Genomic DNA, 14,614 nt, shown 5'->3' on the forward strand with positions numbered 1-14,614 from the left:
CTGCTGGCGACAATTTGGCAGAATCGAAGAGCTGTCACTGATGTTATTTTGCAAAAACACTATGGCATAGATGCAGAGAAACGAGAGGCATGAAAATGGAGCAGCTGAAGTGGATCTATTGAGCATCTTTGCCTATTGTGTAGAGTGGAACCAGCGTCAGTGAAGAACTTGTGCAGAAACTGTTGGATGGGAACCTAAAGTGCTATGTAAACTTTTACCCAAAGCACAATAAACTATATTAAAACAAACAAACACACTATGGATTTCCATCTTAGGCTCTCTCCTCTCTTGTTCTTCGTCTCCTCTTATTCCCTCCCCCTACCTACTCTTTCTCCCCCATCCCTCATTGTCTGAGAAGCCAGCTGCCATGTTGTGAGTAGCCCTGTCGAGAAACTCACACGTCAAGGAATGGATACCCTTGGCCACCAGCCAGGACCAGAGGCCTGGCAACCTCTACAGGCCTGACTTTGGAAGTGGGCCTTCCCTCTAGCCAGCCTGGGGATGCCTATAGCCCCTATGAACCCTCGGCTGTAGCCTGCGGGCACTGCCCAGTTATCTAAGACCAAGGGGAGCATGGCCCTGCTTGTGCTTACTGACTGAGCTGCAGCGAATGGTTCCACATTGTTTTCACCTCATCGAAGAAATGACTGGCATCAAAGAAGATGGCCTGGGATGGACCTGCCTCCCCTTCATCCTCTCTTCCCCGAGGGAAGCCTTCCTGGTCCTCACCATGGGCGGGATGCTGCTGCTTCCCAGGCTTTTTGGAGGGAGTGAAGTGGGACTCCCATCTCCCTTTTAAATAGGGCTGCTTCTCAGGGATCTGGGAGGGTGATCATTTTCTCTGCAGTGTCATTGCCCCAGAGCTAAGGGATAGAAGACCATCGTCTATCTGTGATCTAGAAGATTTCAGAGTTTTCTGACAACCAAGAAGCCTCTTCTTAAATCAGATTCTACAGTGGGAATAACCCACCATCTCAATATCATGTGAGAAGCACTCCTAGGGTGCCTGGCCCATCATTTGCTCAAGGACAAGAGTGGGAGAAGGCGGGAACAAAGAAGTTATAGGACTCAATGTTTACCCATAACGAGCATTTCTAGGTGACGTTACAGAGAAGATGTGCTGCTATCGCGTCCATTCTAACACGTAGCAACCCTGTAGGACAGTCGATCTGCCCCAGAGGGGTTCCAGGGCTGTAAATCTTGAGGGCAGCAGACTGCCCTATGTTTCTCCAGCAGAGCCGCAGATGGGTTCCGACACGGACATGAGAATTTCAAGTTATGACAACTCTTCTAACAAATTCCAATGGAAGATAGGCTCGAGAGTGATGTGGGTGAGTCTTTGGAATGGGTTGGTTTGGGAGACGCTGTTGATTAAACTTGGAAGCCTGGTTCCCTTTCTGCCTTGTTGCTCTGAGATGAAAGGTTTAGCATGACTCGCCCACGGCCGTCAAGTCAACTCCAATTCAAAGCTACCCTAGAGGTCAGAGCCAAACTGCTTCTTAGGATTTTTGAGGTTATAGATCCTTCTGGTAGCAGAGAGCCTCAGCTTGCTCCCAAGGAGCATCTAATGGGTTTGAACCACTGACCTTGCAGTTAGCAGCCTAATACTTAACTCTCTGTGCTACGAGGAATCCTTGAATATGATTAATGGACCCCCAAATTCTAATCAGTGAGGTTTGCAGGGATGGGCAATTGACGTGAATCTGAGGATCAACGAGTGCTAGAGTCTTTGAGACATATCATCTAATTTGGGAATGTTTGGAGAGGGATGGAAGGAAGACAGTAAGAACATGAAGAATGTGAAAGCAAGAAAGATCGTGGGGAGTTTGGGCAACAGCTTGAAAGCAAATCAGATGAAGGAGGCGAATGATACACTGGGAGTCAGGGACTGAGAACTCCAGGCAGATAAGGAGGGGCCAGACCAATGTGACTTTTGGAAACCATCCTCTGGCCTTGCATACTAAGTCCGAGCCAAAGTAGATACTGAGCAGGAGAAGGAAGTCATGGAAATGCCGCATACAGCCAGAATGCTTCTCAGAGGCATGGACTGGTGGGACTTTGTCTCCCGTGCTTTGGAAACGTTGTCAGGAGAAATGAGTCCCTGGAGAAGGACATCATGCTTGGTAAAGGGGCAGCAAGAAAGAGGAAGGCTCTCACCCAGTGGTTGCCTCGATGGGCCCCAGCATAAGAGCCATTGCTGAGGATGGCGCAGGCCCAGCATTGTTTCGCTCTCTTGCATGTCAGGTCTATCTGAGTTGGCACTGACTTGATGGTGCCCAACAACAACAACAACAACGTGGATGCAAATGGTTAAGGCCATCAGCCAGTGCCTAAAGGTTGGAGGTTTGAGTCTGTGCGGGGACTCCTGGGAAGAAATGCCTGAGCACTACTTCTGAAAGACAGACAAGAAAGGAAGAAAGAAAGGTGGGAGGGCGGGCCTGAGGAGGGAGAGAGAGAGAAAGAGAGAGAGAATCAGGAGGCCTGTCCAGAAAGTTATAGTTCAGATCAACTACATGGAACCCTTACGGAAGCAGGCAGTCACTGGGACTGGAGGGATGCATTTGGAAGATATCGCCAAGATGGACTTGACTCCCCAACCCCCAGAGCTAGGACATAGCGGCCAGTAGAGTGGGATTGTGGGAGCTTGCCAGTGGCAGAGACAGCCCTGTGTTGGCCCAGCTTTCTGTTGCATTGGGTTGTCCTGGTCCTGCTGCTGCCTGAACAGATTGTGGCAAGGCTCTCTCTCCAGCTTTGGGTCTTGGACACGCGATGGAAAGTTGAGCTGAACTACTTTCTTGGGAAAGTGGGAGGACTGCGCGTAGGACTGGAGTTCCGGGGGGCAAGGGAGCCGCAGCACAGATGGATCTATCGCAAGATGGAGGGTACTGTCAACCCCAGCATTGGGAAGCCCTCCCCGCTTGCTAAAATTTGTTCTACCCTTTCAGAAATAACAAAAGAGCTTGTGCCATATGCCTCAAATATCACTAATGCTCAGGCACTTTTTTTAACAGATATTTAAGCTATTTACTGTTTCTTCTCGGTCCTATAATTAACACTCTAGTTGCCAACGTATGGTCAGCTCACTAGTACTCTGGGTTTCAAAGAATAATGCGTCCAAGTTACCTTACCTCGGGTGAACACAGGACAAGGTGACGAGTTATAAGGAGGCATAATAGGGTGTGATCTTCATTTCTTAGAATGGTTGTAGCCAATGACCACAAGCTCATTAAAAACGACAAAAACGGATTCTCTCACACGCCTGGAGGTCAGAAGCCTGGACATCAGGACAGGGCTCATGCCCTCTGGGACCTTTGAGAGAGTCTGCTCCATGCCCCGCTCCTAGCTTCGAATCTCATCACTGTCCTTTGGCTTGTAGACACATTTCCCCTGGATCTGCCTTCTTCATGCGGCGTCCTCCTTATGTGCCCGGGGTTCCTTTGTCTCACATGGTAAGGACACCTCTCCTTATCAGGCCACCCGTCCTTAGACTTATGGTTCCCCTCTGCCACAATGAACTTGATGACATCTGACAAGACCTCATCTCCCAAGAAGGTCACATTTGCAGGTACCAGGAAGTTTTGCCTTCCTGCTATGCCTTTGTGGGACACTCAATCCAGCCCCCCACAGATGCTAGAATGGAATTCATCCTATCTCAGCATTTACATTCTCAGCTGCTGATCAAAAGACAAAAGACTCTTACATTCTACAAGGCAGTGCTAGACCCTCAACGGAGGATGTGCAACGGAGGTGGCAAAAGACATCTGGGCTGACATTGGCCCATCACCCCCGTCCAGGTAAGACAAGAGAAGGAGGTCCCTAGATGATGTGACTGATTTGCACTCATCTGCTGTTGGCAGTTTGGATCCACCAAGTGATGCGATGGAACAAAAGACCTCTGTTAAGATGACAACAACAAAGACACTCTTTAGAGCAGTTCTGCTTGGGGACCCATGGGATTGTCACAGTCAGAGTGGACTCAACAGCAACTAACAGTGCAATCTCTTCGTGGTGGGGGACAAGGACTAAGCAGAGACCAGGAGCTGGAACCCCCTGGAAAGGGCTGTCATTGTGTTGTCATCCATCACCATGCTCTCTAAGGCCACCGCTCTCCCACGACTCGGCAGGCGTGGCTGGTGCTGTTCTTGTATCCCGAGCTCTTCCGTGCTCAGACCCAACCTCCAACTGCCAGCCACGGATTTCTTTGTCTGAGGCTTTCTTGGGCTCTTGTAGCCACTTAGCTACTTGTGCAGTAGGCAGAAAGTTCTGGAGATCAATGTTCCTCGCCGTCCTGGAGACAGCCTTCAACCGTGGCTGTTAGAATCGCATCTCAATAGTGCCCTTGCCCTTGTCCTTGGCTGGGATGATACTGAATTTGATTTATGCTAGCTCCCAGAGTGCCACGGCATTGCCATCCTTGCAAACATCCTTGAAAACAACTCATTATGAGCTAGCCCTTCTTGCCTATGTCCTCCACCCACTCCCTACCGGTACACCTGGGATCACCAACCCTAGAAACCATATTTGTACTCAGGCCCTGAGCCTCACCAGGCAGGAAAATATCATGCTAAGCCTCCCACGCCTGTAATTTTCCTGGAGGAAAAATATTTGATCATTGACTGAATCTCTATCTTTCTTTCTGCCTAAATATCTTTTAATGATCCTAACTCTCTTCTGGTTTTCTAGTTCCTGTGTGTGTGTGTGTGTGTGTGTGTGTGTTTTAAATACTATTTGAGCCATTTTCCTTTGTTACTGCTGTCTTTTTCCCACTTTGAAAAAATACTGAGATCTCATTTACATACCACCCAATCCACCCTTTTGATGGGCTCATTTCAGTGATTTTTCCTCCTTCCACCAAGTTGTGCAACTGTCGCCACCATCCAGGTTCAGGACATTTACATCACCCTCTCAAAGAATCCTCTTCCCATTGAGCAAGCCTGCCCTGGAGCCCACTCCCATTAGTCCTCAGCAGCCACAGAATGCGTCTGTCTCTGTGGATTTGCCTGTTCTGAACAGTTCACATCATCAGCGTCACATCGTGGGTGGCCTTTGGAGACTGGCTTAGCATAGTGCTTTCAAGGTTTATCCGGTGTTGCAGCACGCGTCAGGACTTCACTCCCAGGACTGACTACTATGCAATTATATCGATAGTTGGAGCTGCCTAGTAATTATTAAACAGCTAACCCCAAGGTGGGTGGTTCAAATCCACCAGCCACTCTGCAGGAGACAGAGGAGGCTGCCTGCTCTTGTTAACAATTTATGCGAGCCTTGGAGTCACTCTGTGTGGGGGCTACGAGTCAAAAACAATCCGATGGCAGTGAGCTTGACTTTGGGGTGTTTACCGGTTCAGCAGAATAAACATTTGGGCTGTCTTCATTTGAGTGGGGGGGCTATTGTACAAGTGCTCCTGTGAGCACCGCGTACACCTTTGGGCGGGAACATCCCTGTTCTGTTGTCCTGGGTACAGAGCGAAGAGTGGGGCAGCTGGATCCTGTGCTAACCCAGTGCTTCACTTTTGGAAGGACCACCCATCCATCCGCCTTCCACGGCGATTGCACTATTTGACCTCCTCGTCAGTGATGGCTGAGAATCCCACCTACTTGGTGTCTTTGCCGAATCTTGCTATTCCCCACGTTTCTGACCACAGCGGCCCTGGTGGGGGGCCAAGTGGTGAGGCTTGGTTTTCACCCGCTCGCCTGTGGCCGTACAGCTTGCTTGTGCTATTCGTGGAGATGGGTCTCCCAGATGGCTCTTCAAGGAAGAACTTGTTGCTTGGCTGTCTTGGCTTGGACAGCAGAGGGCTTCTAGCTCATCTGAGGGTGGCCTGCACTGGGTGATGGGCATGGCTGGGGTACACGCCCAGTCCCTGGGGCTACTCTGATGGGCTGGACTTGCACAGCTCCCTGCCCAGTGAGGCCACGCCTTGTTGCGTGTGTGCCTCACGCGGCTCCTTCTGCCGGCTCCCCATCCCTATCTCCCACCGACGTCCACGTATAAGAAACAACCTGATTCCAAAGCCCATCCCAACGCAGACACTTCTGGGGAGGGTGTGAAAGGCCAGAGTCTCCTACAAGATTGGAATCCTCTGAAATCCCGGGCAATTTCATTTCTGGCCTGCAGGTGGGCAGCTTGTAGAAAATGCCCATGGATTTCTGGAAGCATGTTTTCCATCTGACTGGCCCTCGGTGACATACTGCTGGGCACCATTAGACCAAGTTTGTTAACTGCTTAGATTGTTCATTGTCCTGGTCCTCTGTGATTTACATCATCTTTGCCTTTGCTCTCTGTGTCTAAGGCCCATAATTAAAACCACTTGCTAGGATTGTGGATTCAGAGAGTTCTTTTGGGTGGTGTCCATTCTTGCTTGGGGTCGTTTGAACTGATGTCCTCAGATACCTGTTGGTGGAAGGGGCCATCTCTGCTGATGGAAACGTTTCGCAGTCGGCGAGTTCTCGTTGCCCCTCTCCCCTCCAGCAGACCTGGAAACTCAAGATGACCGACGAGGGCAACCGGAGTGCTCCTCTCGTTCATTTCCCACTGGAAGGGCTCATGGGTCTTCACTGCCTAATGAGGCCAGAATCGTGAAAACTCGTGTTTCTAGGGTGCTGCCTGTCTGTTCTGCTTGTTTGCTGCCGTGAGAGGGTAAATCTGGCTCCTGCTCGCCCCACCTGGCAAGAAGCGGCGGTTCATCCTGACCCCAGATCTCTCTAGAGCCTCGTGTCTGTGCTGTGGTTGGTTTGTCGGTTTGGTTTCCCCCTCCCCATGCAAATGGCAAGTGTTTGAATAGTTTACAAGTCTAGGTTGGAAAACCTCCATGCTGAGCAAGGGGCCCATTTTCAGGAAGTGAGGACTGATAGATTTGCGCTGCCACCGACCATTTCAGCTTCATAATGGGCCACTCTATTTTGGGTTTCTTTTTAAAATTCCTGTTAAATTGATGATCATTTCTCCCCACATTTGCCCCCACCCTCTGGACCAATTTGATGGAAATTGCTGGTGCAATGGCTGGAGTACTAGGTTACGAAGCACCCAAAAGATAGGAAGTTCAAACCCAGGACAAAAATGAGCCCATCTTCTTTTTGGTAACAGATTTACAGTCTTGGAAACCCTTGGAACCAGGTGTGTGCTGCTCTATAGGGTCACTGTGAGTGAGAATTGACTAGATTGGTTGGGGTTAGTTTGGCGTAGTGGGTTAAGTGCAGGGTCGCTAACCGCAAGGTGTGCAGTCTGAAACCACTAGCCCGTGCGCAGGAGGAAGACGAGGCTTTCTACTCCCATAAGGAGTTATAGTTGGGGAGACCCACGGGGGCGAATTGGGGTCTACCCAGTGGCAGCAAATGTGTATTTTGTTTGAGGATATTCTACTTCAAGAATTCGCACATCACTGGCGAGCCTGAGACTGAGCAACAGCTCGGAATGCAGGGAACATAATGAAATCACAACAGGGCTCAGCAAGGGGGACTTAGGGAATGAGAAGACGCCGGCATTGCCACTAAGTTAAAAACCCCAGAAACTATGGGCGAGAAGATCGCTAAAATGGAAGGACCTGTTAGTATCGGTAAAGAAGCTGGTGGGAGGCTTTGAATGGCCCTTGCCGCCGTGCTGGGGCTTGTATTTGCCTGCTTGGTGGGGCTCAGTGAGCAAATGCGCTCAGGGAGAAGGCCCCAGAGATGAGACATGGCGAGGGAGGGGTCATCTAAGCTTTCTGCACCTTGCTTGTTCCCTAAATGACATCCGATTCCTCCGCTAAGCCGTCAGAATGGTAATGGGGTCGGCTATAACAATAAGTGTAATAAAACTGTGAGCATAATTTCCAACAGGTCTATGTCATGGATGATGGTGCGTTCCCCGAGTTAACCCTCCATGGATAGTGTATGACGCATCCTTTGTTCACACAATCGCAGCCATGGTGGCGCAGTGTTTCCACGTTAGGCTGCCAAGCACACTACAAGGTCAACGGTTGGAAAGCCCCAGCTTTGGGAGAAGGAGGAAGCGTTCTCCTCCTGGAAGGACCAACAGGCTCAGCCTCCCACGGGGGCAGTTCCACTCTGCCCTGCAGGCTCGCTAGAGTTGGAATCGACTTGGTGGTAGTGAATACACACTTAAGACATACTCGCTGTGTTCGTCCGGGGAAACTAGGGAAACAAATCCACAGAAACTCCTAAGTATAAGAGAAGGTTTTATATAAAGGATAAGAGTACATTCAGAAAGCATCCCAACCCAGGGCTGCCCAAGCCCATAAGTCCAACATTAGCTCATATGTCCGACACCGATCTACAGAGTCCTCCTCAATCTCACAAAAGACACACGATGATGCCGACTGCAGGAGGAAAGCTGAGTCAGTGAATGTGTAAGCATCTCAGCGCTGGCAGGGGTCTCCACACGGCTGCTCCAGCACCCAGAGCTGCATTGCAGTAGGTCCATGTGGCTTCTCCTCAGGGATGTCTTGCAGGAAGTGAGCCTTGCAAGCTGAAGCAGGGAACTGGCTAAGGCAGCTGCACCCTGGTCTGACCATCAGAGAGCAAGAGACCCAAGAACTAGAAAGGCGAGGCTCACTGAGCCATTTATCTCTCCACCCTTCAATTAACCCTACATGTATTGGTCAGGTTGGTACAATGAACCTGAACTATCTCACTCGCTGAGCAGAACCAGATGCTATAGTGTAGGCGCCCACTCATGGCAGCCCCACCTGGGTCAACAGGCGCCTGGGCTCCCCAGGGTGGCCAGTGACCAAGTTCTTGAAAATAGACCACCAGATCTGTCTTCTGGGTGGACTCGAACCGCCAAACTTTGGTTAGCATTCAAGTGCATGAACTATGGGCACTGCCTGAGCCTCTGCTACCTGTTCATCTAGTCAGTGGCATCGTGGCCAGTCCTTTACAACACTCCAGCCAGCTTCACACCACGTAACCTGGTGAGGGGCCCCTCATGCCTCTCACTTCCTCCTGGAGCTCCCTCGACGCTGCGGCAGAATAGCATGTTGTGGTCATCCTTTCTTTTGTAAGGCTGAAACCCAGAGCGGACCCAAGGAGTCGGAGCTGGAAGATGTGCCAAATGTCCAACTCTTGGCTACTTGGCTCCATCTTACCCCCACCCCCTCTGCCTCCCTCGGGTACATTCCCTCCAATCTCTGGGTTCCGAGATGAACTACAATGCCCACAGAAACTTGTGCTACTTTGAGGAAATGTTTCACATGGTGGGGGTTGCTGGGCAGGCCCAAATCCGAGGGTAAAATAGAGGTAGGCCAAATGCAGACGCCAGAAAACAAAATGTCCCAAGCCACAGAAGGTCTTCTTGCTCCTACCTGAGCTCAGTCGGGAAACAGAGGTCTGGCTCTCCAGGCGAGGCGATGTGTGAGAACGGTCTGGTGGCCCCATTGTACGTTCAAGGGAACAAAAGCGTGTGGTCAGGGTCACACCCAGGGTGAAGGTGAGATCTTCAGGGCGTCAGCTGGGAAACAAAGCGAGTGACCTGGAATGTGGTTGGGTCCACAGCCTTCCCCAAGCTCAGGACTCAATCCCACTCTGCTCCTGTCCATCAGCGTGGTAGTGGATGCCTTCCAAATGCAACCACAGCCACAGGCAGTCAAAGCACGAATCCCTGAAGGAGCGTATAAGGAACTATGGCTAAAAGGCTGTCGGACTTGACCCTCACTCAGATGCTATGAGAAAGCCCCTGAGAAGAAGCCCAGGATTAGCAGAGAACTCCTCAAGAAGGACAGAGTGGGAGGGCTTGCTCTACCTGACTTTAGCACCCATTATACAGCCAAGTGGTCAAATCAGTGTGGTACTGGTATCATGACAGATCCTCAGACCAATGGAAAAGAGCTGAAGACCCAGAAATAAAAACATCAGCCTCCAGACAACTGATCTTTGATAAGGGCCCAAAAAATATCAAATGGGAAATGGATGCCTTTTCAATAAGTGGTGCTGGACAAAATGGATATCTACCTGCAGAAAAATGAGGTGAGACCCTTACCTCACTCCCTGCACAAGAATAAACTCAAGGTGGATCACAGACCTTGAGGTAAGACCCCAAACTCTTAGGGCCATTAATGAGGGAATCAGGATAAACCTGAGAACCTTGGTGCAGGGAATACATAGGCTACCAGAAATAGGGAAGGATACAAATACGGAGGAGTCACAAATTGACAAGTGGGATATACTGAAGATAAAACACCTGTGTACGTCCCAAGAATTCACCAAGAGAGTAACAAGAGCACCCACAAACTGGGCAAACATCTTTAGCAATGACACATCCAACAAAGGCCTTATTACTAAAATCTACAGTATTTTGCTACCTTACAACAAGAAAAAAAAATGAATTGCCCAGAAGTTTCACAAGGGCCAATAAACATATGAGAAAATGTTCCTGATCACTAGCCATAAGAAAAATGCAAATTAAGACAACTATGAGATACCACCTAACACCCTCAAAGATAGTCCAATTCAAAAAATCAGAAAGCAACAAGTGTTGGAGGGGCTGTGGTGAGATAGGAACTCTTGTCCACTGCTGGTGGACCTGTAAGTATATACAGCCACTGTGGAAATTGAATTGGCGATATCTAAAACACATGGAAATTGAGCTACCATATGACCCAGCAATCCCCCTACTGGGCATATACCCAGAAGAGGCAAGAAACAAACCACGGCCAGACATCTGTGCTGCAATGTTCATCACGGCACAGTTCACAATTGCAAGGAGTTGGAAACAACCCAAATTTCCATCAACAGATGAATGGATTAAAAAACTGTGATACGTACATACAGTGGAGTACTACGCATCCCTAAAAAGCAGTAATGAATGAATGAAGCACATCACCGCATGGGAAGAAATGGATGAAATTATGCTAAGCGAAGTAAGCCAAACACAAAAAGACAATCACAACATGAGTCCACTGAGGTAAGCTTAAAAAATGGGGCATAGAGGGAAAGCTACTATGTACATACATTCCTGAGGTGAGATCCAGGTACTATGGCAGGGGCCAGACCCAATCACGAGATACATATGGCAGCCAACTAAATAGGAGGTGGAAAGAAAGGGAGAGAGAGAGAGAAAAGACATGGGTGGGGCAGGGAACAGGCCAGTAACCCACCCAAGGAGACGGTATTGTTTATATCTCCACAGGAGAGGGAGAGAGAGACTAGGCTTCAGCCCAGGGTGGCAAGACTTGAATACAACATACCTGCATGTACCAGGGAACCAACAGAGAGGTCTACAGGGCTGGCCCCAATCTCAACTATGTGGACCTCCCACCCTTATCCCAGAAGAAGACACTGAAGCTACCCCTTGGGGAGAGAGAGGCACATCTGATTAGAGCACACGGGAGAAATAAAGAGGGATGGAGAGTGAGGGGAACACATCCTGGCCCACCAAGCCCTGAGGACAATATTCCTGCTCAGAGCAGACAATGCACAGAGAGGACCATAGGGCTGGCCCCACCACGAGACATGGCATCCCTCACTGAACCATACTGCTATGGGGGGACAACACTGGTGAGACTGTGTGGCAATTGTGCCCAATCTGAACCCATCACACTGGGGCGAAACACTAAGGACATGCAACAGAGCAGCAGGGGAGCAAAGCAATGCAGTCCCCGGGAAATAACAAAAATAGACTTTGGGGACAGAGTGTGGCACCCCATAAAACTCGACTGGAAAACACTACTAAAGGTTAAAAAAAAAAAGAGAGAGAGAGAGAGAGAGAGAGAGAGACACCTGGAACTGTTTACAGGCTTTTCCTTTTTTGGTCATTGACCTTTTTGTTGTTGATTTTGTCTTCCTTTGTTGTTTTGCCTGGCTTTGCCTGGTTTTTGCACTTATTCATGTTTCTGCATGTCTATCTAGATAAGATAGGCGGGATAAACAATTTGGAGGTAAAAACAAAGGGACTGACAGTTCCAGGGGACAAGTGAGAAGGGAACAACAAGTGAATTAAAATCAATGGAGAGAAGGGCGTAGGAGGCCTAGTGGGGCTTAGTCAAGGGCTATGTGACAACAAGGAATTATTGAACCAGAATGAAGGCCAAACATGATAGTGGGACAGGAAGAAAGCAAAAGGAAACAGAGAAAAGAACTAGGAGGCAAAGGACACTTATAGAGGAATAAATACAGGCATGTACATATATAAATATATTTATATATAATGATAGGGAAATAGATCTATGTACTTATATTTATACATTAAGTATCAAGGTATCAGATGGACATTAGGCCTCAACTCAAGTACTCCCTCAACACAAGAACTCTTTGTTCTAATAATCCAGCATTCTGTGGTGCTCAACTTCCTGACACAATCACTGAAGACAAAATGGGTGAACAGCAAATATGGTGAAGAAAGCTATGGTGCCCGGCTATCAAAAGATACAGCGTCTGGGGTCTTAAAGGCTTGAAGATAAACAAGCCGCCATCTAGCTCAGAAGCAACGAAGCCCACATGGAAGAAACATACCAGCCTGTGTGAACATGAGGTGTTGAAGGGATGAGGTAACAGGTATCAGGCATCAAAGAACTAAAAATCATAGCATTGTGAATGAGGTGGGGAGTGCAGAGTAGGGACCCAAAGCTCATCTGTAGGCAACTGGACATCCCCTTACAGAAGGGTTGGGGGAGGAGACCAGCCAGTCAGGGTGCAGTATAGCAACGATGAAACATACAGCTTTCCTCTATTTTTTAAATGCTTCCTCCCACCAACTATCATGATCCCAATTCTACCTTACAAATTCGACTAAACCAGAGGATGCACACTGGTACAGATAGGAACTGGAAACACAGGGAATCCAGGACAGTTGATCCCTTCAGGACCAGTGGTGAGAGTGGCAATACTGGGAGGATGGAGGGAAAGTGGGGTGGAAAGGGGGAACCCATTACAAGGATCTACATATAACCTCCTCCCTGGGAGACGGACAGCAAAAAAGTAGGTGAAGACAGACATCAGACAGTGTAAGATATGACACTCATGCCAAGCACCATGGCACAGCCTCCAGCTCTTGGTGTGTGGTGACTGAGCTGGCAGATGCCACCTGCCCCATCCTAGTGACCACCACCAGGAGAACCAGAAGTGCCTGCGTTCACACAAGATGGGTGGACATGTTTTACATATCTTTACAGCCCTGCCCCAGACTGTGAGCCTTCAGTCTCTCTACCCACTGGCTATCCTTCGTGGTGCCCTCCCATGCCCAGGAGCCCCAAGGCTGGCACAGCACATGTCCAGGAGGATGTCTTGGGAAGCAGACCCCTGTGTTGAACTAAACCCCACAGAGACTCTGGTGCTAGCACGTTAAGGAAGTCAAATTTCTTTTTACTTAAAAAAGAAAAAGTTGAATTTTTCTTTGAAAAAAATAGGTTGTTGAAAAAAAAAAAGGTTGTTCGGTGACATTGACTGCGTTCTGACTCCTGGTGACCATTACACACACCAGGACGAAACACTGCCCAGTTTTGCTCCATCCCCACAATTGTTCTTATCTTTGAGCCCGTTGCTATAGCCACGGTGTCCGTCCATTTTGTCAAGGGCCTGCCTCTGTAGCCCTGTGCCTCTACTTTACCAACCACGAGGTCCCCCTCCAGGGACTGGTCTCTCCTGAAAACCTGTCCAAAGTACGTGAGATGAAGACTTGCGATTCTTGCCTCTGAGGAGCATTCTGGCTGTCCTTCTTCCAAGACAGATGTGTTTGTTCTTTTGACAAACCACAGGACTTTCAATATTCTTTGCCAGCACCATAATTCAAATGCCTGGGCCCATGTGATCCCGTAGACGACCCTCCAATAGTGGTAGGGATGCCTGGTGGGTAAGAATTTTGTGAGAAGGGAACCGATAGAGAGACCTGAGGGGCTGGCCCCATTACCAACTAAGTGGACAGCACCATCCTCCCCTCCCAGAAGAATTCACTTCAGAGGACAGCACTGAAGCTACAGCTCAAGGAGGGGGACTTGTCTGTTCAGAGCACACAGGTGCCAACGAGGGGGGAAGGGGGGGATAAAAGAGTGAAGCACATCCTGGCTCACCAAGCCCTGAGGACAATGTTTCTGCTCAGAGCAGCAATGCACAGAGACAACCACAGGGCTGGCCTCACCATGGGACACAGCGTTCCTCATTGACGCATAGCACCATTGGGAACAACACTAGAGACACAAGGAGGGAATTGTGCCTTCCCTGAGCCCACTACGCCAAAGCCAGCCACTGGGGACATGCAGCAGAGCAGTGGGGGGAGCAGAGCAATGAAGACCCCAGGGAATGTCAGGGATAGATGTGTGGCCAGGGCATGGCACCCCATCAGACTCGACTGGAAAGCACTCATAAAGGACAACAAATAGACCTTGAATTGTTTATAGGGTTTGTTGTTGTTATTGTTGTAACTATTGTTTTACTCTCTATTATTGCTTTGTTGTACTCAGTCTTGTGTTGGTGCATATTGTTGTCGCTGCATGTCTATCTGGAAAGGATAGGCAGGATAAAAAAGCCAGAAGAGAGAACAATGGGATGATGGTTCCGGGGGGACATGGGAAAGGGGAAGGCGGGGGAAAGGAAGTAGGTGTTAACAAACCCAGGAACAAGGGAACAACAAGTGATCCAAAATCAGCAGCACGGAAGGTGTAGGAGGTCTGGCAGGGCTGGATTAA

Source organism: Tenrec ecaudatus, chromosome 9 (genome assembly GCF_050624435.1).
Source record: "Tenrec ecaudatus isolate mTenEca1 chromosome 9, mTenEca1.hap1, whole genome shotgun sequence".
NCBI lineage: Eukaryota > Metazoa > Chordata > Mammalia > Afrosoricida > Tenrecidae > Tenrec > Tenrec ecaudatus.